Source organism: Erithacus rubecula (assembly GCF_903797595.1).
Source record: "Erithacus rubecula genome assembly, chromosome: 2".
NCBI classification, from domain to species: Eukaryota; Metazoa; Chordata; class Aves; order Passeriformes; family Muscicapidae; genus Erithacus; species Erithacus rubecula.
Genome location: NC_136685.1, coordinates 35,320,909 through 35,348,047, shown reverse-complemented (window position 1 = coordinate 35,348,047; position 27,139 = coordinate 35,320,909). Strand labels below are relative to the sequence as shown.

General features: G+C 43.5%; 1 protein-coding gene across 3 annotated transcripts in view; it reads left to right on the top strand.

Annotated features, from left to right (window-relative positions):
* The first annotated feature begins 24,830 nt into the window (after nt 1–24,830).
* The window catches only part of BACH2 (BTB domain and CNC homolog 2), a 184,092-nt gene continuing 181,783 nt past the window's right edge, over nt 24,831–27,139 (top strand). For 2 of the 3 annotated variants that reach the window (XM_079297491.1, XM_079297489.1), the window contains exon 1: nt 24,831–25,446. The gene's annotated coding sequence lies outside the window, so the exon portion shown is untranslated. The remainder of the gene's footprint in view (nt 25,447–27,139) is intronic. The other variant, XM_079297488.1, reaches the window with a different exon arrangement.

The following is a 27,139-nucleotide window of genomic DNA, read 5'->3' as shown; positions in this document are numbered from 1 at the left end:
GGAAAGCAGAAAACTGCTGTGGGATATACCTATTCTTCCAAGAGCCATATGCACTGCCAGCCCCTTTGGATTGATGATTCTCTGCATCTTCTCTCTTGACTGGCACCAGCTGGAAGATCCTTACTGGCTTTTTTGAGGTTTCTCTGGCTTTAGACAGGCAGGATTTCTCAGTTTCCCACTCCACCCCCTGTGTGTCCCCTCTTCCAGCTGGTTCTCGCAGGTTCTTTGTTCAGATGTCTGACTCAGCAGCTGGTGGTGACTCCACACCTCCAGATGTGATGATAACGTTCCGGTTCTCCTGCTTCTGGTCATGACAAATTGCCAGCCTCTTTCTTTGTTTCTCCTGTTCCCTGGGCAACCTATCTCTGTTGCCAAAGCTTGAAAGATTTGCCAAAATACTGGCCAGATCAAGGAAACCTCAGAAGAGCGTTCGTGCTTCTGGTCTTTTGTGGGATGATCAGCTTTTTCTTTAACTTCTCTCTGTAGATCTTGTAGCTGTCACTTCAAGATGATCACAGATAAGAAACAAATATGATGTAGGTAGGGGTAAAAAGAGCATGTAATGCTCTTCCCATCCTTATCACTGCATTTATAGAAGAAAACTCTCAAATTACCAGAGAAAAACCTCCTTTATGAGATGTCTGTGTTCAAACTTTATCATTTTTCAAGAGTTACTGGTTCAAATAGACACTTCTATATTTTAAGTACAAGTGCTTCTATTTCTAAAATATTTCTACAAGAATTCTTAGCAATGTTTGGCAATGATATAGAGTGAGAAACTGCTAATATTAAGGTCCTATTAAAAATAGTTTTGAAAGGGATTAAAAGATAATTATAATGAGGATTAAGAAAATAAATAGTATTTTTTCCTTATTTTTATAAATTCAATACTTAATTCTCCAAAAAGAATAAAAAATACAGACAAAAGACATTTATACTGTATATAAGCTTAGCTATGAAAAATATGCCTACGTTATTTTTATGGTATTTCAGCTTTTGTTTTGGAGCTTTCAGTTTGTTTTTTTAACTACAAAGACAAGCCTTCTATTGTTGTTTAGCACATAAATGTACTTTATGTTGTTATGATCCACAAATCAAAGAACTGACAAAGCTGTGTCTTTGACTGTGCAATAACTGGAAAGCACTGTGGGCCCTGGTCTGGTCTTAAAGCTTAATCAGTGCAGTAATAGGACCTAATTCTGTTCCCATTCAAGTCAACTAGATTTTCACTGTTAACTTTTATGAGAGTAAGGTCAGAAAATATATTGCATGAAATTAAATGCCTGATAGGTTGGATGTGGTGGGAGAGGGCATTTCTGGGTTTTTGGAGGGTTTTTTTTGTTGTTGGTTTTTGGTTATTTAGTTTTTAGTTTTTTTCTTAAAGGGCTAATTCTTCACACTGAATTACTGAATTGCTGGGAGCTACAATGGAAATGGAGAATGAGTTGTTTCAACCTTTACTGGCAGTGCTCTGGTTTTGATCTATATTACAAAGGATCACTGAACATGAAGAGGCCTGGTGGCTTTGAAAACCTGCCCCAGAGTGGCTGTGAACACATTTTGCCCCACATCCCACCCACTTTCAGTCCATACAGCTGCCTCACAAACAGTTTACTCTTGGACTGTTTGGATGCACCTGGAGCATCCTAGCCCGCAGAGCAGGCTCAGGCAAGCACAGTCCCTGCAGCTGCTGTAGGGAGCACACCTTGAGCAGACACTGTGCTTACAGACTCTCAGCATGGAAAACAGTCAAGTCTGCTCTTGAGGGTGGTGTTGGCATAGTCAATATCGTCTCTAGAGATTTCTGGGGATCTCTGAGGGCTCTCTGTGACCCAGTTCAGTTTCTGTTGCACCGCTGTTTGCCCATAGCATTACCCTGGTGTGGGTGGAAAGAAAAACATGTTGTCTGCCAGGTACAGCTGTTGGAAAGGGCTAGGCCCTCCCTGCTCTGAGAGGAGCATGCCTGCATACTTATAGGAGAGGCCATAAGGAGTAGAGTAGAGCTGGGCTGCCAGCAATTAAGGGCTAAAGCTGCACTAGCACAGACCAGCCATGCTCTAGGGATGTCAGTGATGCTACCTCGCCTGTGCCAGCTGAGGATCTGGCTCCTGGCATCTTTCTTGTCTGTCATAAAGCCACAAAATGCAGCACAGAAGTGAGCAAAAGAATAACAAAGGTTTTTGTTAGCAGCAAGGGTTAGAGAGCTGTATCAGTTTCTTCAGTCGCTGACGGGGTCCCTGCTGCTGGCCTCATCACCTGCCTGTTTCAGGCAATCTCTTCTCCAGGCTGCCTCAGCCATCTGCTAAGATTACAAACAGAACAAAGCAGCAGCAAAGGAGAAGAAGAAGAAGGGGCAGAGGGAGCTCGTTCATCCTGCCTCCCCCCTATGCCTCCTTTTCATCCTCTGAATGTGTAAATCCTGGCTGTGGCCAAGCTCCTAACAAACTGTGTGTGCAGAGGTAGCCAAGGCCATTTGATTCAGCTCTATTGGAAATCTGATTTCTCGTTGGTTTTACACAAAGGTCTATTAATTAGGGCTGATAGAGCTTAGTAAAAAATCTGCTTGGCTAGCAAGGGCACTCTCTCGTTTGCTCGCGCTTTTCTTAGATCTTGCCAAGATCTCAAAAATAGAGAGAGCTTAATTACAGTCAGTGGATTAATCTCAAAGGGAAAGAAATTGTAATTAGCTCTTTGAAATGTGCCACTTTTTCTTCTGGGCTTTCAGATCTTGTCATTGTGTCTGTCTGTCCTTCTGTGGGACTAGAAAAAAGGTAGTTCTGCACAGTTTTTATGCTCATTTTTCACCCCAAGCCAGAGATGCAAACGGCAGCCTGACTTCATAAACATTTCCAGTTGATTATGAAGAAACTGTTGTTTCTTCAGTTTTTTTTTCCTTAAGTCCTGCTTGCTGCTACCCCTGGAGCAATTCTCTGGAGCACTGGTCACTTTGGGTCCTGCAGCCAAGGCTGCAAAGGGCTTCTGGTGTAAATTGGACTCGTTCTCCCCTTCATGAGAGGAGCAGGGAAAGCCTGGGCTTTGACTGTGCCATTTCCAGCAGTTCATGGCATGGCATGAGTTGTAACCGCCCGTCAGTGATCGATGGGAAGGCAATAAACCCACTGCCTTGTAGTCTATCATTTATGTTCATGTTCAAGTAGGTTTGAAGGTGAACTGGGGTGTTGGGGAGAAAATCTAAAGCCAGAACAAGGTATTGCAAGAGATTTCAGTGAATTCCCATTTCTCACGCATGGGAATTAGGCACAGGTTTAAAAATCACCTTGATAAATGAGAATGTGTCCAGCAAAGACACACCAAGCACTCTGATTTATAACAGTCATTGCATGCAGTCATGTTCCTGATACACAGTGCCTTTGCTGTTGACTTTGCATATATGTAAGCTGATTTTCCAGACATGTACATTGGGGTACATCACACTGTGGCAGGCGAGACCAAGCCCTTTATGTGTACACACTGGCAGTGTATCAAGGAGAAGAATAAAAAGAGAAAATTAAATACTGTCCTATGGGGGAGCAAGCATGGAAGGATCCTTCAAGATGTATATCCCTTAATCCTTCTGCCTAGTATTTCATCATTCCTCAACAGTGCAGTAAAGCTATCCCTTCATTAAAACTCTCAGTCCTAGGGAAGGTGACCCAAACTCCCCTTCCATCCATTTGAATCTTGCTCTGACAGCCTGTGACTAGTTAATTATTAATATGAAATATTTGATGGTACATACAGCAGCTGAACCCAGTTTAATGTATGCTCAGGGCGACTCTCTGAAGCTGAAATCAGCCATTCTGATGCTTTGGATTTTTCTACTGAAGTTTTGCCTTTTGCTTCCTCTTTTACTTCCCTGTCTCTCTTTCTTGTGCCTTTGTGCCTTCATGCTGAGTGCCTTCTTTCATCTCAGCGATGAACTCACAGGTCTGCATTTTGATTCTCTTCCTCTATGTACTGATCAGGTTTAATGGAAAAAATAAGAAACAGGACACAAGCCCTGGCTTCATCCAATCCCCAGAAACCCCATTTCTTTCTTACCTCTGAAATGGTCAGCCAGTTCAGTGATCCACACTTTGAAACACTGTCATTTCTGCATACCCCTGGATTCTGAGCCGTGCTATTAGACTGGAAGTGAAATCACATCACCCAGAGTTAAATATGTGCTATATGTGGTAAATACAGGCTTTAGGAGATTTATCTTCTGTCTTAGGGCATGCTTTTAGGATGCAAATCCCCTCTTTAGAATGATTTGCTCACTATGAGATTATGATTTGCTACCTGCATGCTTTGTCCATGCACAAATACATTGCAAAGGTCATAACTACCTGCCCACCCTGGGTGCAGCCACCATTACAAAATCTGCTGCTTTACCATTTAAAACAGAGGGATGTCATCTGTTTGAGTTCTATGCAAGTCTTCAGTGCTGATTTTTCAAAATAATTTTCCTTTATTGGGTCAGGTCACATTTGGCTACACCACTTTTGTCCTTTTGTTTCAGCAGCATCTTCTTTGCTGATCAAGAAAATGCAACTTTAGTTATTGTTCCCCACCCATCCACCCCCATTTGCAGCAAATATTTTTATCCACCTCCTTGCATTTTGCCCCTTTGAGAGTCATGAGCCATGGTAATGCACAAAGGTTGGGCTATCAAAGTCCAGAAGCCAGGCTTACCCTGCAGAAAATCCCTCTTCTGCCTGGCAGGAGCAAACTCCAAAGTACCCCAATATTATTACCCTGTTAACATGAGAGTCAGCTCCATTAAAACCTCTTTGAAAGCCTGGCCATCAGACCATCAAGGAAAATAGAAACCAGCATAGCTATTTCCCAATAGTGCTAACATCAAGTATAGCAAAGACACTGGAACTTGGCAAAGCCTAATTGTCTGTTCTTTCTTACTTACTGTATCTCCAGTATTCATTTTATGATCACCAGAATACACACAGCAGTTATATGCTTATTATATTACATCCATCTCTCTCTAGGGAAAACGTGAGCATGTATTTAGCCAATATTCTATTGCCTGCTGTAATTCCAGTTCATGTTGGGGACTTAGCAAACAGCACACAGCAGAAGCAACAAGCCTCATTCCTTGGTCCTCCCCTACTCATCCAGCAGCTACACTAAATTATGCACGTTGTTTTTCCTGAAAAATCTGTTTAAGCAGCATCATAAACCAGCAGTATTTGCATCGCCGAGACAACCTTTGTTCTACTTAGCACAAAGTAATACTCAGTATCTGCATGCAAAAGCAGAAGGGGAGGTGATTTGGAAAGTATTTTGGGAGAGTTTAGAGAGCAGGATTGAGATTTTATTATTATTATTATTGGAAATGTGAGCATTTTCTATCACATTAACTGACTTTACAGCAATTTATTTTGCTGCTATCATAAAGGAGGGTAATGAACCATGAAGTTTCTTCAGGAAATTGTCAGCATCTGCCTGCAAATAATTTTCCAACACGTGAGTCAAGAAGGAAGAACACAGTGATTCAAAGAGAATTGCTTGTCCTCATCCTGAAGGAAAACCAGTCAGTGCCATTGGTGTTGGACACATTCAGGAGAAGGACCTAGTTTGCAGACATGTCAGTGGTATGTAACAATGGAAAATTTAGATGCATGTTAGTCATCTCACAGATAAGATTATCTCCTTTGAAAGCATATGTTTCCACAGCTGGATAATCATAGTGAAAGGATAATCAATAAAATGAGAAGAAATTCAACAACCTGCTTTTTATTCTCTTAGGGATCTCACTTTTAAAAACAATTACCCCTCTGTTATCTGTGACACCTCCTTTGCTCCTCACAGTAGGTGCCTAACACTAAATCAAAACCGAAACCCATATCTAATCAAAGATAATAGGAAATTTAAAAGATTTCCTTATCAGTTCCAAACACATATGACATCAGGTAGTAGTTATCTCGGATTAGGAAGCTTTCTGGGTGTGATTCACAGATAGAATTTACCTCATATCTCTCTAGCTTGGGTGACAAACATGGTATTGAAGAATAAAGCAACATCCTCAGGTTGTGATATGCTGGAAATCTATGGGAAATGGATTCTCCATGCCTATAGCCTTGTGTGGTCATTTATGGTGCAAAGGGAATATAAAATGCAACCAGCTATATGTGAAGTACTTTATTCACACTATTAGTGGGTGTAATTGAGTGTGCAAGTGAAAAGTCAAGCTCGTGTATGTTTTAATCTTTAAAAGATTCCCAGTGACAAAAAAGTTGTACATTTTCTCTATTCAAGCTTTCATTTTATGCAGTTTGGACATCTATCATTCCCTCTCTTGGGTCTTTTCTTCCTTGATGTAATAAGAAAAAACAGGGTTTATTTTTTTCTTCCTTTACTGGTATATTATCATTAAAAATATCTCAGACTTTGCTATGACTTCACAAAAAAATTGGCCATTGATACTTCTCTGACTAGGAAAAAGCCAGTGTTTGCCCTTATAGCAGGTTCACTGGCTGGAAAAATGTCTCACTAAACTCATCACAAGCAGAGTTAGAATTCATTGATTTACTCATTTTCCCCTGTGCTCATGACTTTAACAGCTGAGCATTTCATAACTTTTGAATGGATTTGTCTCTGAAATAGATTGGTGAGGTAAAGAAATTTTATTTACTTCCATTTTAGTGGTGAAGAACTGAGGCAATGAGAGACTAAGTGACTTGTCACAGGTCGCAAAGGAATCCAATAATGTATCCAGGAACAAAGACCAGACCTCTTTAATATCAGTCCTGTGCCCTAGTCACAAGAACATCTTTCTTCTCCTTTCTCCCTTAATAACCTCTAACTCATTTCTTCCAGGAATTCTTGCAGCAGTCTGTGTCCCTGTTCACAGCTTGCTTGCTTTCACCATAATCCCATCAAACCCTCCATCCTTATGGTGCTTTCAAAAACATTTTATATTTATTTCCGATATCAATACAAACAAACCATCACAGTATTCTCAAAGTAGCATTATAGCAAAGTCAGTATGAAACAGATGGAACAAATAAAATGAGGTGATGAAATGCCATTCTAACAATGGTGAGAAGACAATATATTGCTAACAACACACAGTCTGCTGCTTCTCCACTGTGTGTGTAAAAAGTTTTGTTAACAGAAATCACAGCTAGTTACTAATCAGTATTATGGTTAATGTTTGCTTTTACTTGGTTTTCAGCTGAGAGAAGGACATGTAGCAATTCCTCCTAGAGTACATGTCAGCAGCCTGAAAATATCAGAAATACCTGTTTCATTTATGCACTCAGTATCTCCTTGGCTGGGAAGAAGTTGAGGAGGAGAATTTGCAGCACTCAGAAAAGAGGAGAAAAGCAGCATTTTGGATAAATTTTTACAGGTGTCTATGATGTTTTCTAGTCTCACTGCAAAAAAGCATAGTAGTTGGTGAGGAAATGGATAGTGTTCATCAAGGTCTCTGGAGTCAGCAACAGTCCCAGTTACAGTCCTGTAGCTCCTGGTGAAGTCAGTGGGACAGGGCATCCAGTGGGCTGCAAAGCCACTTCTCCTATGCACGGGTGATACAAATCACTCCTGTTTCAGAAGTGACCTAACAACAGATTTATGCTGGTATCAGTGAGTAAGCATGCAAAAAACCATGAAAAATTTGAAGGTATGATTTATCTAATTGAAGGTGAAATTTCTCCCTTTTTAATTTTCAACATGATTATAGGGCAGGAAGAGTGTCTGTTTTGTATCTGAGCTGGGATTCTTGAGGATGCCCACGTTCTAACTCCCCAAAATTCTTACTGTGTTTGCATTCAATCTGAATTGAGGCTGCTGCAGTTTACAAATTCTGCAAGTCCTTCCAGTAGCAATTGTGAGCTCTTTCTTAGAAAGACTGTAGGTCTTCTAATCCAGCCAGCTCTGAGTGTGCCACATGGCTGTGGAGGCTGCTGGCAGAGGAGAGCCTGTGACACCAGGCACAAAGACAATGGTCATTCTCCTCACCATCACTAGTGCAGCCCTCAGAAACCCACCCCAGTATTCCCTTGCTTTACCTAGTTTTCTAGTTTTCATCTCACCACCATTTTCAGGGTGAATACCAGAGTTCTTCAGCAACTTAGTCCTTAAGTAGCATCCAAAATTATCTTGAAGGAAGGTCTGGACTCAGCTGGGCGATTTAGAATTAAATGGTTCCCACTTACTTTGTATAGCACACATTTAAATCTCCACTAAGTTTCAAATCAGCTGCAGGTAAATGTTCTAGCTCACACCTGCAACTTGTGTCTTATAGGGAAATATTTCAATGCTTGCCCCTGAGAAAAGTAGTAGTTTCATTGGCTTCCTCAGTCCCACTCATGTATTTCCAGTGGAACAAGGAGTATAATAGAAAAATCTCCCAGATTTACAGAAATGGTGCACAGGCCTGTTCTGGGGTGACTTTATGATGCTGAATTGTATCCCCATTCGTCTGTTTAGCCTAGAAATAAGTTTTCTGCTTTCAAAACTAGATCTGAGAGGGAAGTGGGGGAGAAGGAAAAGTGGTGGCATTTTTTCACTGTATTCAAAAACACAGAGAGAAGAGCTTCAGCTCTCTCTCAGTGCATGTCTGCATCATGGACAGGGAGTGGGAGAGAGCTCTCCTTTGCTTTTAGTTAGTTTTTTTTTAGCTGAGGCAGAGAAGTTCCCTGGACTGTACCTTTTTCTTTTCCTGGAACTGTTAAACCTGCTCTGGATGGAAAACCCAGAAAAAACACTGGGAGCTCACACCTGTGGCCCACTGGGGCCCGGAATGCTGGAGTGACTGAGAGACAGTGAGTCACACAGAGGACTCTCTCTGAACTACAGAAGGACCTTATGAATTTGCCATCTCTTCAAGAATATTGAGAGGTTTTATTGTTAATATTTTTTTTCTTGCAAATACTTTGCTTGTTAAATAAACAGTTTTTTCCACTTTTCTAGAAGGAAATCTTACCCAAACCAGTGGCAGGGAGGGGATGCTTTAATTTGCTTTCTACAGGGACCCCATTCAGAGGTTTCCTCCCAGATTTGCCCTAAACCAGGACAAGGTCAACTCTGTCAACAGCTTTCATCCAGACCCGGCAGGAGGAGTCAACACAATGAGTAGGACTGAAAGACAAAGTGCTGGAACTACTGAAATTTCCCTGTGTGCCAGAGACAACCTGTTTTCTCCAGCCTTTCTCAAGGTCTGACTAGCGAAAAACTGGTCCAGAATCAGCAGTGGCAGTGTGGATGAGCATCCACAGAGCTCTGCAGCCACAGCCACACCCTGAGGCAGGGAGGGTGTTTTGCACAGCACTGCTGAAGGAACAGCCCTTGATATGGCACCAGTTGTGGATGCTATGGCAAAATCCACCAGCAAAAACCTACATTCACTTCAAAAAACAGACTTCTGGAGAACGTGAGTGTTCTTGCTTGCTAACCAGAGTTCAGAAAAATGGATGGGTTTTCCAGATACTCTAGTAACATCTGTAACAGCCAGTTTTCAGGAAGTGCCATAGGTTTTTAGCAGAAAAGTCCAGAAACTTTAAAAAATCCCAAACCCCCATATAATTAGAAACACTTGTATTGGGAGTGATGGATTTCTCTTGTTATGCTATAAGACAGAGAAACTTGTCTTTACATGAATTTCCAGTAACCTCTGTATTTCTTACTCTTTTATACATGCTGTCCTCATAATATTTTTATGTGACAAAGGATGCGACAAAGAAACTATTTCAATAAAGCTTTTCTTTCTTCATGTACTGAAGAACTATAACTTTTCATTTAGCCTTTTAAGATATGACACATCTTTTGACACTTTCTGACTCCTGGTACAAGGGAAAGGCAACTTCTGAGCTGGTGTTTTGGTTTTCCTTCTCTTTTTGATCTGTTTAGCTCTTGTCAGTTGATAAAAAATTTTTAACCCATACAATTCTGGATATTGAAAAAAAATTGCTTTTCATTAACACCAGGACTGGAGCACTTAAGAGCTGCAGCAGAGCTCTCTTTTCCACCACATGGGACTGTACCCTTTTATCCTTTATCCTATTCTTTGATTTGTCTATAATGTCCCACTTATTAAAGTTTTACATTCATTAGCTCTCTTTAATAATTTTCCTATTTTTCACTCTTTGTGAACATGACTATTGGCCTTGATCAATAGCATAATCCCACCTGCCCTACAGATATCACTAACTCCACAGATAAAGATAAGCTTATGGGTCTTTCACTTCCTTGGTCTTTACTCACTTTCCCATCTATTGAGCAAAATCCACAAATACTGAAGCTGTCATTACTTTTTTTTTTTTTTTTTTTTACATTTTATATTCTCCACTAATATTTACATTGGCTATTAGAGATCTTTAAGATTGAGATACTGATACTAAATTGACATACTTTTGCATACCAATATGCTCCTACAAAGGTGAATAAAGAATAGGCTAATTTGCACATTCAGATCAAAAAAAGGAAATAATATCAAACATACTTGAGTGGATAGACAAAAACACACATGATAGTTTTTGCAAATGAATCTGGGTTTGATAGATTCTTTTTTCCTTAAGGTTAACATTAAGACAACATTTTGCCCAGTCACACCCATATTCATCTGCAGAATTTAGCCTTAAGCCAGTTCAGATAAAATTATTATCATTTCCTTCTACTTCCCTTTAAAGTACTCTAGGCATAGTTTGCTTTGAAAAGAGCTGAACAATTTTTTCCCATGAAATACATAAACTAATCCTCTACTTAGAGCACTTGCTTCTTTTCACTCTCTACTTTACACGGCACATGTGGTTCTCACGACAAGAGAAAGGAAGAGATTATTTTCCTCTCCTTTTTAATTAATCTGTTTCGTACCAAAGCTGTAAAAAGAAGGCAAAGATCACTTAGTAAAATTTTTTTCTCTCGTGACCTTCTCAGCAACGAGTAGAAATGGAAATTACTTGGAATTAGAGGTTGGCTAAGGTAGTGAACTAGCTGTGCCTTTTTACAGGTTTTCCTCACTGCTAGTTTACATCACACATACAAATTAAGTTTGGGCCTCATTTGTACAAATCACAAGCTCCAAAAGGGCAGTGCTGTAAATCACCCCCACAGGCAGCCAAGGGAGGTGGATGGGTGCAGGTGCTGTCTTTCAGCCCTGGTCCTTGGGTCAGACAGAGTTTCCTTCCAGCTCCTCATTCAGCTCCACTCTCACTGCCTCCCTCACCTCCCAGCTCACCTCGCTTCCAAAACTGCCCACTCCTCAAAAACCAGACATTTAATAGATGAGATTGACACAGACCCCAGAAGAAACCACCTGCAATGGTTAAAATGAGGGATTTATAGGCATCTGACAGGAGGAAAGTATCTGACAACCTTAAGTTAAAGTTGCTCTTCTGGCTAATATAATTGTTAATCACAGCTATATTAAAAAAAATCAAATGCCTCACTCAAACATCATATTATACTTCTTTATGGCCCTGAGCTGAGGCAAACAAACCTTTATAAAATATTTCAGAGCCTTAAAGGCTCTTTCAAGGCAGGAGCTGGTGTAGTATAGTGTGGTGCTGTGAACTTCAGAGACATTGCCTCCAGGACAGCACTGAGGCAGCTTTCACCTAGACATGTTAGAAATTCTGACCAAACCAGCTCAGCACAAGCAAACTGTAAATAGACAGTAATTCAGAGGGAGGAGAGGGAGCAAACAGCCAAAGATAATAAGATAAACAATACACAATTATTCAAATAGATTAAACATAAATAAAGCTGCATGTGTGTGTCTGTAAGCCCTCCGGGTCATTACGGAACTAAGGACACAATTAACAAGGATTAAGACATTTTCAAGAAACTGAATTTATTATTTACATTTGTTCTCACTGTAGTGGGGGATTTTGAAATTTGTTGGAATGCTGATTGTGCTACTATGAATATAAATGTTTCTGAAGAGGAGGTACTGAAGCAAATTAAGAAAACCTAAGCGGATGAAGATAAAAGAATTCAGGAGTGTTCAGAAGCTAAACTTCAGAACAGAGAGACTGGCCAGAGCATGCAATGTGGAAAAACAAGGGTGTTTTCCAAGACTAAAGAATTTCTCTCTTCCAAAATATGAGACAGAAAAGAAGGTATGCAGGGTCAGCCCCAGCACTGAGGATGCTCACTATGTGCAACCACAGACATTGTTGGTTTGGGGTGCAGGATCAGGTCAGCAGAGCTGCAGCTCTCTCCCTCAAACCCACAAGAGTCCCATTGAATTAAGGAAGCAGAAAGTGTCAGCAGGTTTTCAAAATCCTTTGACAGAGCTCTACACAGCAGAGCAGTGGGTCAAATGACAAACTGTGGATTAGTACACTGTGTTATAAATGGATTAAGCAATAGGAAACAATCTCAGTACAGTCCTGTGTGACAATCATAAATGCTAAACCCCTAGTGTCTTTAAGGTTACCCCTTGCACTTCCCTTTTCCATTATGTTTATTTGCTCATTATGAGGTTTTATGAAGAGATTGCCTGAAGAAAAAGGGGAACATTATTTTTCAGCTGGGTTCTCCTTGCCTTCACCACCATGGGATGACATTGCTAGGCTGAATAGCTATGCCATGGTTCATGCTACCACCTTATACATTCAAATTTCTTACTACTGGGACAATACACACCTTCCTGGTTGTGATTTTTCTTCTGCTGTGCCATCCTGCCTCCTCAGAACCTGGTCTGGAAAGTGAAGCAGAAGAAACACAAAACACCATGTATCTGGTGCTGTTCCTCAAATGATTTTTCAAAATGATTTAGAGAGGAATGACAAAGTGCCACTGAAGTTTATGCACCCTGCTAAGACTGAAGAGCAGAATAAATTATGAAAGATGGTGAGTGATTTCAGTAGATCACACGTATACACCCCAGGCATGTAAAATGTAGACTGAGGAATACAAACCAACATGCTCCTGGGTGAAATAACAGTTTCTTGACATGAAATGGCATTCTTTTCACATCATGGTTTCAGAAAAACTCAGTGTAGGTTGCAGAAGGCATTCCTCCCACCTCTCCCAGGATGTATGTAATAACACTTAAGCAAATAAAATAGCATGAGCCATGCTAGGTAAACAGACCAACACACTGCAGGCAGTTTCAGAGCTCTGTCTTTGGCAGCCTGTTTCTTCTGTGTGGAGATCACTTCTGAACAAGGGCTCAGATTTGGGTTTTGTTCTGTTGTTTGCCATAGGTGAAGCAGCAGCTGAAGACATCCTGGAAAAGCTGGTGGAAACAGAAGCGTGGCTAACTTTAGGTACAGAGAAAGCATGAAGAAAACTGGACATCAGCCAGCAAAACACACACAGCCCACCCTCACTGCTCTCCCAGCTTGCCCAGTGTCTCTGCCTCACACACAAGGGGCACACAAGGTTCAAGAGTTTACCATTATAAGTCTGCAATAAGGCAGCAGACTCATCACTTCTTCACTGTCTGAGCCCACTACCTGACCCCCATGTCCCCTCCCTCCTCCCTTCCCCACCACACAGCCTGCCTCTCTTCTTGGACTCAGAGCACTGCCCTCTCTAAACACAGAGGTGCTGCCCTTGGTCAGAGGCTGGGGAGCCTCCAGGCAGGGGAGCATCAAGCAGGCAGATCAGCCTCTCGTGGGGTGCCAGCCTGAGGCAGGGATGCCTCTTTGCTGGACTCTCGAGGCAGTGGATCCACATCAATATGGGATGCTCTGCTCTAACCCCAGACTCCCACTCCTCCTTTTACACGTCCTGGTCTGATCTGATCTCCTGGCCAGCTGGTTCAGGAAGTTAAGGTGGCAGAAAACTAATTCTGCAAAGAAATATGCAGCCACATGAGGTGTACTTTAACACCAGTGCCTGCTCTAGGGGCAAATAGCAGGGAGGGGATGCAAAAACACAGCCAGAGGTGAGGATGCCATGGCAGCCATGCCATTAGAGCTGTTTGGAGCTGTTTCAGAAGCACACCCTCAGCCCTCAGTCTGCTGGCCACCTCAAAACTGAGGCTTGTTTTCCTTTGCCTGTGCAGCAATGACAGCCTCAGGTTATGAAGGTAAAACTTTGGGATGAAAACCTGCAGGGTTTGGAGACCTCCTTGTTTAGGAGCCACCTCTCTGTTCAGGAGCTCAGGCTCACACCTTTAGGCTGAGCACTTAAGTTCCATGGGGAGTAGTTAAGCCTTTTTTAATCTCTTTTACCTTCTGATATTGCTGTTAAGGTCCATGTGCTGGATTTAAATAACCACTTTGAGATGTACACAGTAGAAAACCACATGCAATGGAGAGAGTGCAGAGAGGATTATCACTGCTGTAATGGAGCCAGGATCACGCTGCATTGATGCTCAAGGTCATGCAAGGTCATCAAAGGATGATTTGAAAGCATTGCTTGCACTCTTGCCCAGGAGAGAAGAAAATCTGGACTAAGGTGGGAAGGAGAGGGAGTCTCACAGGCATTGCATGTTTTCACAGAGCAGTCCAAGCAGAACTCCTGCTATTTCATGAGGAAATACTGAAAGGGCAGGCACCACTGCTGCCCTCTGTGAACCTTCCTCACACTCTGCTCCCCTGCCTGCCACTGCCCCCTCCTTTCCAACAGCAGGAGGGAGGCAGCGTGGCCAGGCAGCACCCTCTGACTGCTGGCAGACCTCTCACATACAGGGGTGAGACAGAGAGGAACCTGTCCAAACCTCCTAGAACGATAGAAAGGGGGAAACACTGCCCAGTGCCAGCAAAAGAAATCTCTCCAAAGCAATCGTTTCACAAGTGGGGGCTGGGAAGGAATTAACTGCTTCAGTTAGGCAGGGCTCAAGGGGAAGGGAGTGGTAGCTTGGGCATTTTTCATCTAGACAATTAGGTCTGATCCTCGGGGCAGTGGGTGTCAGGCCAAGGCTGGAAAACTTTCCCTCAACTAGTAAAGCACAAAGCTTTCATGCAGTGTGTGCTCAGCCCCGAGAACTTCCTGGTAACTCTCGGGTTATTGAGGCAGATTGTTGATTAGAATCCAAGAGAGGATTAGAAACTCTTTTAAGCATAAATAGTATTTGCAACTGTGTGAGTTAAGCAAACGGATACAAGGGAAATCAAACCCCACGCTTCAGGGCATAAACTGCTCTCTTGTGAGTCAGGACCAGCCTTTTTTTTTTCCTCTACGCATCACATCTCATAATTAGCTAGGTGCTTGCTGTGGTTTTGATTTGCTCTGAAGCATCAGTTACTGGCCGCTACCAGAGGCGGGATGCTGGACTAGATAGACCCGTGATGTGTTTCTGTAGGGCAACCCTTTTGTTCCCATATTGGCAAAGCTTTGTGGGAAAGCTTTAGTGATTCATGTCTTCAGCAGCTGCTGGCCTTGCTGAACATTGTCCTCTCATTTCCACAGGCACTAAAGTCACTCTGAATTGCTACAGAAATAAAAAGGCAAAGACGCAGGAAGGGTTATTTATGTACATGATGCAGACAGCATTTATTTAGTAAATAAGAAGATGCTTTTAGGACCTGTATGGGCAATCTTTTGCTCGCAAGAAATTAATTATTTTCTGTATTCCATTTCAGCTGCAAAGCCAAACAACTTCCAGAAGGTTTTGTATGTTAAGAGATATATATTTCTCTGTGTATACACATACGTCTATGCACGTATATATATAAATATAAGTTGGTCCAATAAAAGGGTTTGAATTACTAGCATTTCCTTACAAATTAAAGGCAGGCAAAGACCAGTAATGCAGGTGACAGAGCATGCACTAACAAAGTCTGCCTCTCCATGCTGCCTCTTTGATGTACCTCATCTTTGCCCCGAAGGAATTTCATTATCCTATGGTGAGCTGGTAATGAAATCTGTACTCAGAATCAAGCCTTCATAGACAACGATATCTCGACTCTTTGTTCTGTACAGACTAGCTGTGTGTGTGGCAGGAATATGTTTCTATTTGTGTGTGATCTGAGTGTACTTTGAATACTGATCTCCAGATAAAAAGGATAGAGATCTAATTTGACAAAATACTAAATTACTCTATCTTGCCTTATCTAACAAAATTCTGATGCTTATTATTGTGATGAATATTTGGGGCGATACTTGTAGTGTTCAGCATGTGTGAGAAAAATCTCTCTGTGGAGAACTGACTGGAGTGTCAAAGACCCTGATTTATAAAGAGTGCAGAGGGCTCTTAAGTGCTATTTTTAGAACAATGCCGCAACAGATTTACACACAGGGAAAAAACCTTCCTTTACAGTCACTTAGGAGCAAAGTAGCATTTCACTGCATAATAATGAGGAATTAATTGTTCTTTGTCATCACTTTCTATGCAAATTGCCATAGAGCACTTGCCCAATGTGCATTTTACCTTTTAACAAAGAAAGTAGTCGTGACAAAATAGACCAAATTTCATAAGCTACAGACAAAAGTAGGCTGTACCATTCACAAATTGAAGCTAGCAAGTCTATTCCTTTGAGGAGCTCTATCAACTTCCTATGAAAGTCCATTAACAAAAAAAAGAACAAGGAAAATATTTCTTGGCCTACACATCTAGTTAAATTAAATTAAGTTCAATTATTAGACAAATTAAATTTCTTCACATGGTATTTGTTCATCACTCTTTACAGCCTTTGTTTATTTTTTCTTTTCACTTGGCAAAATCACCAAATAACACCAATATTTTGTTTCCTTACTGCTTACAAGATCTTACTGTATCTTTAATGGATTTTTAAAGTTGTGTGTTGCCAATTGCTCAAAAATGTTTTTCTGACTTAAAAAAAAAAACAAACAAAAACCCAAACAAAAATAAAAACATTATCAGCCTTGTGTTTCATGTATGTTTTCACAACATCTACATTTAGACTAAACTGACAACTCTTCAGAAAAAAACAGAACAGAAACAGCATTTCCTTTCACGGCAAGAAAAAGAGATACATAAGAAATCATTTTTCTTCTGCATGAAGCTTTAATTTTTTAGCCATTCTGCAACTGACATTGAAAATTTAATGCAAAAATTAACTAGATGGCAGACTGGGTCAAAATGTAGACATCCTAATGGATTGCCTTGTGTCAAAGCATTTTGTCCAGAAACATCTCAACATATTTTCTTTTTCCTGAGAAACATAGGAAGGATATCAGTGTGCCAGGAGTTTCTGTCTTGCATGTGCAATGAATTAATTCAGTGAACCAGTGGGTCTTTTCAATGTCTAGTTTCTACCAACTTCAAACATAATAGCGAGTTCCAACAGAGTCCCTTTTCTATTCATAAGCTATTCACTGCAAACCTTTGTAGTTCACAACTTCAAGTTAACATAGCAAAGAGCAGTTTTAAATCACTTCTGTAATCAGAGGTCACAATTATTTGCTGCAGCTACCAAATAAACCCCATAAAACACCACACACTGCAAGCTAATGCACTCTGCTTTCACCTCTAAGGGAGAAAAATAACACAGGCTTGACTTCTGCCTTACGTGTTAACACTTCAGTAACACTATCTTTTAATCAAAAAATAGTTGAAGGCAGCTTATAAATCCCTCTGCATGGAAAGAGCCATCTTCATCCTTACGGAAATATATTTTCTGCCCTTTGCTTAAGGTGCTTTCTTGAAAAAAGCAAAATAAATTGATGTGAGAAGCAAGTTAATCAAACAGATAATTAAATAAGTCAGTGGAAAGCCATTTTCACTGGGGCCACAAGCCTTTGGCTAGTATTAGAGTTAAAAGCAAAATGAGCTACCCCTGCAAAAGCCAGAGCCTTCAGTGTAGCACTGAAGCACTTCAACCCCCCCCACCCTCTCAGAGCTGCAGCATGTCAGGGATTTAGCCTTTAATAACAGCTCCAGAATACTCCAACAGCTTCCCTAAGGCCATCAGAGGCAGGGGGAGCCACCATGCCAGCAGGGCCAGCGTATGCCCACTGAGTGCCAGTACATCTGTACCCTCCCTGCTCCCCCCAGCGCTCCCAGCACTCCTTCTCCAGTCTCCGGTCAGCCTGAAGCCATCCTCAACCAGCACAAGCCTTCTTATGCTCCAGCCACGTTTCAGCTTCATGAAGCACGTGTTATTACCAAACTATATGACAATCAGACTTGCCTTTTAAATTTTACATTCCCAAGTGTTGCTGTTCACCACTTCCCACCCCTCCCTCTGAAGGCACACTGGACACTTCAGACATCCCCCATAATACAGTCGTGTCTGGGCTGCTGGGCTCTGACAAAGCTGGTGGCTTCGCATTCTTTGTCCCCCCCTCCATCTCCACTGCCCACCCTCAGTGCTCCAGGCTTCTCTCCCAGTCACACCAGCACTGAATTGTCTCCATGGCTCCATCTACTACATCCTGCATGACTCATGGCCAGAAATACCTCTCCAGGTAATGCTTAAGCAGCACTGTCCTCAGTATTCCTCCTCCTGCAGAGGCAAAGGGAGCACACAGCCACCATGACAGCAGCCCAGACAGACTGAGAGACAGTGCCAGAGGCACGAGAGGCAGCCAGGCATCCAGTCAGACATCCCACCAGAACTGCCAGTTATGAAGAAACTCCTTCTGACTTCCATAAGACAACAGCCAGATGTCCTCTGCTGTGGTTGCACAGTCCATCCAGGAAAGAAAGAAAAAGGCCCTATTACAGTATGCACTGAAAGCAGAATCATGGGTACTAGAAGGTCACAACTGTTACCAACTCAGTACCGCTGTGAGTAATAATTACCTCTAGGCTTTTACTCTGAATAAGTGGATTTCAGTCTATTCAGCCATTAGCCCATGCATATAAACTCTCATTGATGTTGAAGACTACATGGAGTAGAAGAGTCCTTAGAAATAGCAACTTAGCACAGAATAGTGCTCTTCTTCTTACCTATCCTCTGTTCCTTCCCAAAATAATGACTTTGAATTAAATCTTGCCGAATAACTGGTGTCCTGTGATATGTCAGGGCTGAAATCTATACTGCTCAGAAATATCTCTGAGCTCTTAAATGGAAAAACATCTCCAGCCTGACATTTAATATCTAGAACACAAACACCACTCCGTCATATCTAGATTAACCTCTGTGTGGCCTCTTTGTTCTCCAGTCCCAGATGTTTTCCCTCCCTCGGCACTGTTCAAGAGAAAGATGCATTTTTCTAATCCTCTTGTGCATCCCTTGATTTGCAGAAGGACAGCTTGGACAAAGCAGATGTTTTGTCTCTTCTCACAGTTTGCTGCAGATATTTTCACTTTTCTGGAAAACTGGGTTAGGAATGAGACATACAGTCATGAGCTGTGCCATAACTGATGTGGTGAAGGGGCTTCCATGAGACAGTGGTGAAGAAATTACCATGGATATGACGGTCTGCTGATGGGGTGATAAGTTATCAGCAGGATGGATGACCCTTATCAATGGCCAAGTGGAAGAGGGAGTGGTAGCAAGGTGTCATGGTTCTGTGCTGCCTTGCACAAGATCCACAGTCTTTGTATTCTCTCTCTTTGTGACTGTCCATTCACATATGAGGTGGTTGCCCCCCCTCCCTTACTTATGACAGCAGTAATAGAATATTTTACTACCTCCACTTCTCCCCCAAAGTGGAAGCCGGCCTTTGAAATCCCTCACATTGTAGACAAGTCAATGGGCTTGCTCCTCTCCCTTCTCCAAAGCCAGTGATGCATTTTTAATAAGATTTAGGCCTCTGACATAAGAGCATACCTGGGAACACTTGTACATAGTGCTACATGCTAGTATTTTGCAGGTCTAGAGAACTTAGCACCAGCAGCCTAGAGAGAATCTATAACATGTTGCTCTAATAAGCAGCACTATTTGTAAATCTGTGTTTGTGAAAGTTCCTATTGAATGTGACCAGACTTAGAGTGCTGAACTGGCACACTGCACTATTTGTGAATCTGTGACTGTGAAGGAGACCAGACTTACAGTGTAACCCAAACTATTTGTGCATCTGGGATCTTAATGAATGAAGTGGGCTTACAGTGTCAAATTGGTTGACGTCAGAAATTAAACTCAGCCCCAGCCAGCCCCTCTGATCTCAGGCTTAATTTCTGCCAAATTACTATAGTTTTAATACAATAACTATAAAGAAAAAGTGTTGTTGAAAAGATTTTTCTCAGCTTTTGAGCAAGCTGAGCTAAAACAAGATTTTGCCTACAAGTGCCCTCAAACCATTTGATTGTGATGATTCTTAGTGATGGGAGACCACGTGAACCAAGATTTAAACATGTCATTTCAGATGTTCTCGCTTTTAGAAACAGACTCTGGGATCATCCTGACCTGTGGAATCATGGAATTTGACAGAGTTGACCTTTAGAACATGTTAAAAAAAAAGTTTTATATTATATTTTAAAATACCATTCTAAATTCCAATTCTAAAATGTAATTCACAGTTTGTAAACAATAATGAACACACTAAGTTAAAAAAAAAAAAAAAAAAAAAAAAAGCTGAAATTCTTAGAAGATGGCACTGGCTTAAACAAAATAAGGAAGGACAAAGCCTAAACCTGGCTAGCCCTCTCCAGGAGTTGCTGTGGGCTGTATTTGTGCTGCTTTTCACAGCACTGAACTTCAAAGCACCAGCAGGTTGCTAGGGCTCTGTTTGCTTTGGGGCTAACAAATTCTGATCTCCTGTAAAGCCATTGGAAAGAATAATCTTTAGCTCATTCATCCTACCTGTCTAACATAGGTGTTGCGACTACTTTTGCCAAATTAAACTATGTCAAACCTAAGTTGGGTGATCCCAGCTTGAAAAATATAAAAACCAGAGAATCTACTTAGTGACCACAGAACAGTTTTGGACATAATGTGTAAACCTTAATGATTTCTGGCCCTCTGTTTCTTGACATACAAAGAGTTCCTTATATTCCCTTTTTATTATGTTACCTGCATCAATTTTTTTAAAGGTCAGTGCTTGCTGTGTTTTCCTCCTTTGCTTCCTGACACTGTAAGTTTAGTCTCAGCAGCAATGCTTCATTGGTACTTCAATGTATTTCCAATATTATATCTCACCAGATCCTCAAAATACCATGCCAGGGATCTGAAGCTTTGTGCATGACAAATGCTCCTTTGTGGAGCTTTTGAAGTGATGTCAAGCCATGCTCTGGAGACACTACATTGTGGATCTTTGATATTGCACACCATGACAATGTCTCCTTCGTAGCTGTCACCGCCACTGACTCAGGGTGTGCTGTTAGTGCTGTCAGTGCTCCAGGAAACGTAATGTACCTGGGGTGTGTTAGGATCTGCTTGTGAAAAGACATATGGTGCCTGTAGTATAATCAATAATCAACTGTGAATTTCTTAATCACTGTGAAGAAAATGATGCAATGTCATTAATTCTACCTGCATAACCCAGGAGAGTATGTGCATAATTACCAATAATGACTTAGATCTCTGCACAGGACCAGGGTTTACCCAGGAAAACTGGTATTTTTCAACCCAAATGCTGCAGGGTAAAATGCACTTCAGAAGGAAATGACTACTTCCTGAATTAAAACCTGCAAAATTTGTCCTCATTTTTCCCTTTTCACTCCTTCATTACCATTGTAAAGATCAAATTGCATAAGATCCACTAACGTGTTGCTTATTCACAGTCTTTGAGTCAGCGTGGTTGAAGCCAAGACTGCAGCACTTGTCTTTCCATAGCACTTTAAATTAGGAATTGCCTCTCACTAGGAAAAAGTCATTTGTTTTTATAAATACGTGACTGAAATACCTTGCAATACACAGAGCTCTCCAACAAGTGGCACTATTAAGACTATTCAAGTTACAAGATTGATATGCAAATGAGATCTCGGAAAGGGATGTTGGGACATGTTTTACAATATTGGATTCACTTTAAAATCTTTTAAATTTACATATGAAATACGATTGAAATAGATATTCATAATTCAGCTACTCTAGAAAGTTTCATGTTATCCAAAAAGGAACCACTGAAAAGTAGGTCAAGTGCCATAAGCTCAACCAGGCAGTCTTCTCCAAAGAAATGAAGTCATGGCAGTGTGAAGAAACCACCTAATTAATATGTTAGTAAAGGTAAGATGCAAGCAGAAAATTTGTCCATAGCTCTGAGCCAACACATGTTGTTGAATGTGGATGCAGCCTTTTCTGGAGGATGCATTGCAGCATTCATGGGAAGTTATCCCTTAAGTATTCTTGGGTCAACTTCTAAATTGTACATCTTCACATTCATTCTTACCTTATTTTGTTGTTATTGCTTGACAAATTTGGTATTGTTTTGAGACACCATGTCTCCTCAAATAACTCATATTTGTTTGGAGTGTATGTTTGGCTGCACTGCAAGAAAAATGGTCCAGAAATAGTTACATATACAAAAGTTTAGGCATGAAGATAGTTGATTGCAATGGAAACAGTATCAGACTATATTTGTTGCTGGAATATAAGCAGTTTGGGAATGAATTGGGAAGCCAAGGCATTAAAATGCAAAATATGGGATATAAAAATATCATTGTTAAACAGTAGGCTTCATTTGGTTAGTATAATATTCCTTCTGTATTTGGAAAACAACTGTTAGTTTTTCCCCAGTTTTCTACTGTTATATGGAGATACAACAGCCATAACAAAATCATAATCTGACTGACATTTGGGAATGTGAGCTCTGTCTTGAATTATGAGTTGATCACAAAATGATTAATAGCATTTGGGTACCAAAAGCTGCATAGAGCTACTTAGTGAGTTTTCAAAAAGCCTCAGTGCAGAGTCCCTGCTTAGCTCCACCTTCTTTCACTCTGTGCTGGTATCTCTGTCCTGCACAAGCACGACCTGTTTCGCACTGAAAACACTGCAAATTTTATCACAGCATAGATTGAATAATAAAACCCAAAATGGACATTTTCACATTAATCTTCCTTTTAGCCAAATAGCATTCATTTTAAAATATCAGCCAGTAAGATAAACGGCAATTATTGTGCTATGGGCAGAGCCTTGTTGAGTTTTCAGTTAGGATGGCTTTGACTACCTGGAGCTGTATCTCCTGTAGTATGCTGTAAATAACAGAATAGGTGCACTTGGAATGCAGTGGCACAACGGGCATGCAGCGTGCTAACTAAAGCATTACAAACACTGCATGGCTTATTTTTATCTCTCTGTCCTTCTCATTATAGTATTTTTATCTCTCATGCCAATACAAAATTATTTTTGTGTTTCAGGGAAAAACAAGGCAACACAAAGACTCAGCCCAACTAGTGTATAAATATGATGAGTCTCCTTACACCCTGTGGGACTTTTCACACGCTTAACACCATATATGTCTGCAGAATCAGAACCTAAATGGCACTGGTGAGCAAGGCTTTATATGAACATTATTTGGAAATGGAAAGTGAAGTTCATGACTCAAAATCTCCAATGAGGTGCTACTCTGCAGCCACATGTAGCTAGGAAAATTAGGGGCAGAATGCTATAAGGAACTAAAGGCTTTCCACTTTACAAAAGTGGACAACTGAGCAAAACACAAACTGGGGAGAACCACGTTTTTAAGAGGTGCCCTGACATGCGAAGAGTTGAATCTAGGTTGACAACATAGTTTTCTGTAGTTTAGCAGACTTTGAAAATGCAGGTAGGTGCTGCAATTTCAGGAGAAGACATCACTGAGAAAATTTCACAGGAATGGCTCCTCTCTAAAAGATACAGAAAACACAATATATCATCTGGCTGTAGTGAAAGGGGGAAGCAGAGGATGAAAATGTACAATGAAAACTGACAAACGCAGAAAAAATAACAAACATGCACATGTTAATTACTGAACGTGCTTTTGTTAGCAGTAGGTCACCATCATTCTTTATTGACATTTACTGCAACTGCAATTTCTTTTTCAAGACCACTGACCCAGGAAAATGTAGCCCTCTAGTTATCCAACGCCCTTTAATTAGAGATGTCTCCAGAGATAATCTCACTCACGGCCCCTATTGTGAATCATTTATTCTCCAACTTTCCTTTTTATCAGCTGTCTTTCATCTTTATGTTTTTCTGTCCGAGCCCGGCTGAGTAACTCGGGCTTGCAGAAATGCGGCTTATTCATTTACCGGTTCTCCCAGCTGCATCTCATGTCCACTGACATTTGGGGTCTCGCTCAGAAGCACTGGCTGCCGGCACCAGGATAATTTGCAGGAATCACAGCTTTCCACTTGGCAAAAGGAACCATGGCGCCAAGCCCCGGGGTGGGAAAAGGGCTCGCATTCGGGAGCTTCTCACTCATTCACTCTCACACACACACACACACCCGAGAGGAGGCGAACAACAATCAGGTCGCGAACACTCGTCGGGGTTTTGTTGTTGTTTTCAGTCCCGGGAGCGCTCACCTCCCCGCGCGATGCTCGGCACGGCTGACTCACGACTGCTGAGCGCTTGCAGTCGGCACTACTAACTAGGATGAGGTTTCTCCGGGGGGCGGAGCGCGCAAATAAACGCAGGCATCAACACCGAGGCGACCCCGCTGGCAGCCAGGGGTGACCGGGGTGGGTGCTCTTTGCCCTGCCCACCGCACCCTGCCCAGCGCCTCCGCACCACCACAGCCGTCGCGGCGGGGCCCCTCAGGCCACCCCCGCCGCCATGGTGGCCCCTCGCAGCGGACTACGGCTCCCAGAGCCCCCCGCGGTCGCCGGCGCGAGCCCCGGCGCGGGGTCCGGTGGCGCGCGCACGCACGCACGCACCCCTCCTCGCACACACACGCACACACACAGAGTGCCGCGGGAGGGAGCGAGCCACCCCGTGCCGCGCATGCGCCGGCCGCTCGCTGAGGGGCGGGGCGGGCGGAGCGCCGGCGGCGCCGCCGCTATTCGCGGAGCGGCCGTACGCCGCTCCCCCGTGCGTAGGGGCCGCGGCGGGCGTAGGCGCGGCGGCGGGAGCTGCGCCGCTGGCGTAGCGTTGTTGTGAATGGAGCGCGCGGCGGGGCGGGGAGGGTGACGTCAGCCTGCGAATGTCAACAATGTAGCGATTGAGGGGCGGGGGCGGCGCTGGGCCGGGGCGCGGGAGGCGGCGGCGGGCGGCAGAGCCGGGCAGCAGCAGCGGCCGCGGCAGCACAGCAGCGCCGCCTTCTCTCCTCCGCCTCCGCCGGCCGGGCTGCCACCGCCGCCGGCCCCGGGTGCCGCTCCGGCAGCGACACAGCCGCCGCGGTGCCGCTCCCCCTCCCCCCGCCGCCCGCCCTCTCTCCACCCGCCCTCCCTCCGCTGCGGCTTTCTCTCCTCCTCCGGCCCCCCTGCCAGCCCTCCCCTCCTTCCCTCCCTTCCCCCTTTATTTTTCTCCGCAAGACTTTGGCTCTGGAAACAGCTGGTTCAAAGCAATCGCCATGTGATGATCGTCTGGGTCGGGGTTTTTTTTTTTTCATTTGGGGGGGGGAGGGTGCAGGTTTCTGACCGCAGAGAAATACTAATAAGAATTTCCGAAACAACAGCAGCAGCAACAACAAGAGCAACCTCCCCCTTCCCCAAACCTCCTGAGCCGTAGCAGCCCCCCCACCCCCGGGCCCACCGCACCCCGCCCCACCGCCTCCCGCCCCTCCCGCCCGGGCTGCAGCGACAGGCGCGACCCCCGAAAGTTGCGCGGAGGCGAGGTGAGTGCGCCTGTTCCGCGGCTCGGCAGCCCCGCGGGGCAAGGGGAGCGGGCGGGGGGGGCAAGTTTGGGGGGAGGCTGGCCGTGCGGGGGGGCAGCGTGCTTTCTCCCCTCCTTCTCCTCCTCCTCGCAGGCACGGCAGCTGTTGCGCGGGGTCAGGCGGGGGGCTGCACCCCCGCCCCCGGAGCTCCGCGGGCTGTGCAGGCGCGCTTAGCGCCTATTCCTTAAAGTGGGAAATACGCGCGTTGCGTAACGCGGAGCGCGCGTGTGTCCGTGCGCGGTCCCCTCCGCTCCGCTCCGCGCCGCCTGCACGGCCGGGAGCCCCGGGAGCCCCTCCGCCGAGCCCGGCCCGCCGCCACCTGCAGCCTCCCGGGGCAGGCGGGCAGCGCCGTGCCCCCGCTGCCCGGTGCCGTCGGTCCGGGCAGGGATGCGAACTCCGCTAGCACTTTCTGGGATCGTTGCCTCCGCAAGGCAGCGCGCCGCGGAGACGCTGGCTGTCATGAAAGAGGCTAAGTGTGAAACCGTGCCTCTCCTTTTGTGGAGCGGGCTATTTTGGTCATGCAGCGGGTGTCTTGCTTAAATCGCTTCAGTTGCCGTGAGATCATTGTGCCCTTGTTGTTGAAGCTCCGGAGTAAACCCCGGGTTTCAGTCTTTCATAATAAACGTGAGGCAGGGACGACATCTGATTAGAAATACTCCTTAAGATGTTGGAAAGATTGGGAAATTACAGCGTTCCTGTTTGCTCTAGTTGATGCCGTGTCAGTGTGTTCATGATGAAAGCCCGTTTTCAGAGACTTTGGAACTGTCGCTAAACTTGTGCATATTTTAATTTTTTTTCTTCTGAGGCTCGAGCTGAAAACAAGCCGATGTTTTTTTGAGCTGGGAATTGTCTGAGATTCTGCTGTAGCTGGTGGAATGCTCTACAATTTGGGGAGGGTGGTGATGCTTGGGTAAATTGACTTTTTCAGGTATGTAAATACTGAAATTTGAGATAATTGCTGAGATGAGATGGGCAAAATAAAACGATATGATGGTGTGTTAGCCTTTTGCAGCAACAGCCTCATAGACAACATCTTTAAACCACTATTCTAGGAGCTTTACATCTGACAAATAGAAATAAAATTCCACCTCACACGTGGGCTTGCTCTTTTAAAAGCCTCGTTGCCTTTTGTGTCCACCCGCCTGCCCCTTGTCACCGGGCTCTGGGCAGCTGTGCAGCAAAATGGATCGGCGTTGTACTTCCCTGCCGTGTGCTGAACCTGAGTTTTCAGCATTGCTTTTCACATTTGACCCTCCAGCTTCAAAGGCTGCTCTGAAGGTGCCCTGCAAGGAATGGAAGGAAGCCGTGACTAATTGGAAAAGTAGAGAACTGAAAAATCAGGATCATAGGTCTAGTTTTCTTGTTAGTTTCCTCTGTAATGCTGGGCGAGCCACTCAAACAGATGTACGCCAGTACACAGCTGCCAAGTGGGCAGGAAAGGTCCCTAGTGATTTTGGAGATAGGGTGGTTCTCAAGATATTTTGCAGAAATGCTCCAGAGAAGCAAAGTGTGAATTTCTGGGCAGTGCTGGGCAATCGGCTGTGAGAGTTGAGGTTAAACAGCTAAAATTTTTTTAAACTTTTACCATTGTGGAGAGTAGATGGGGAAGATGCACACGGTGAATAGATGACTAATGCACACGCTGTCGGATCCC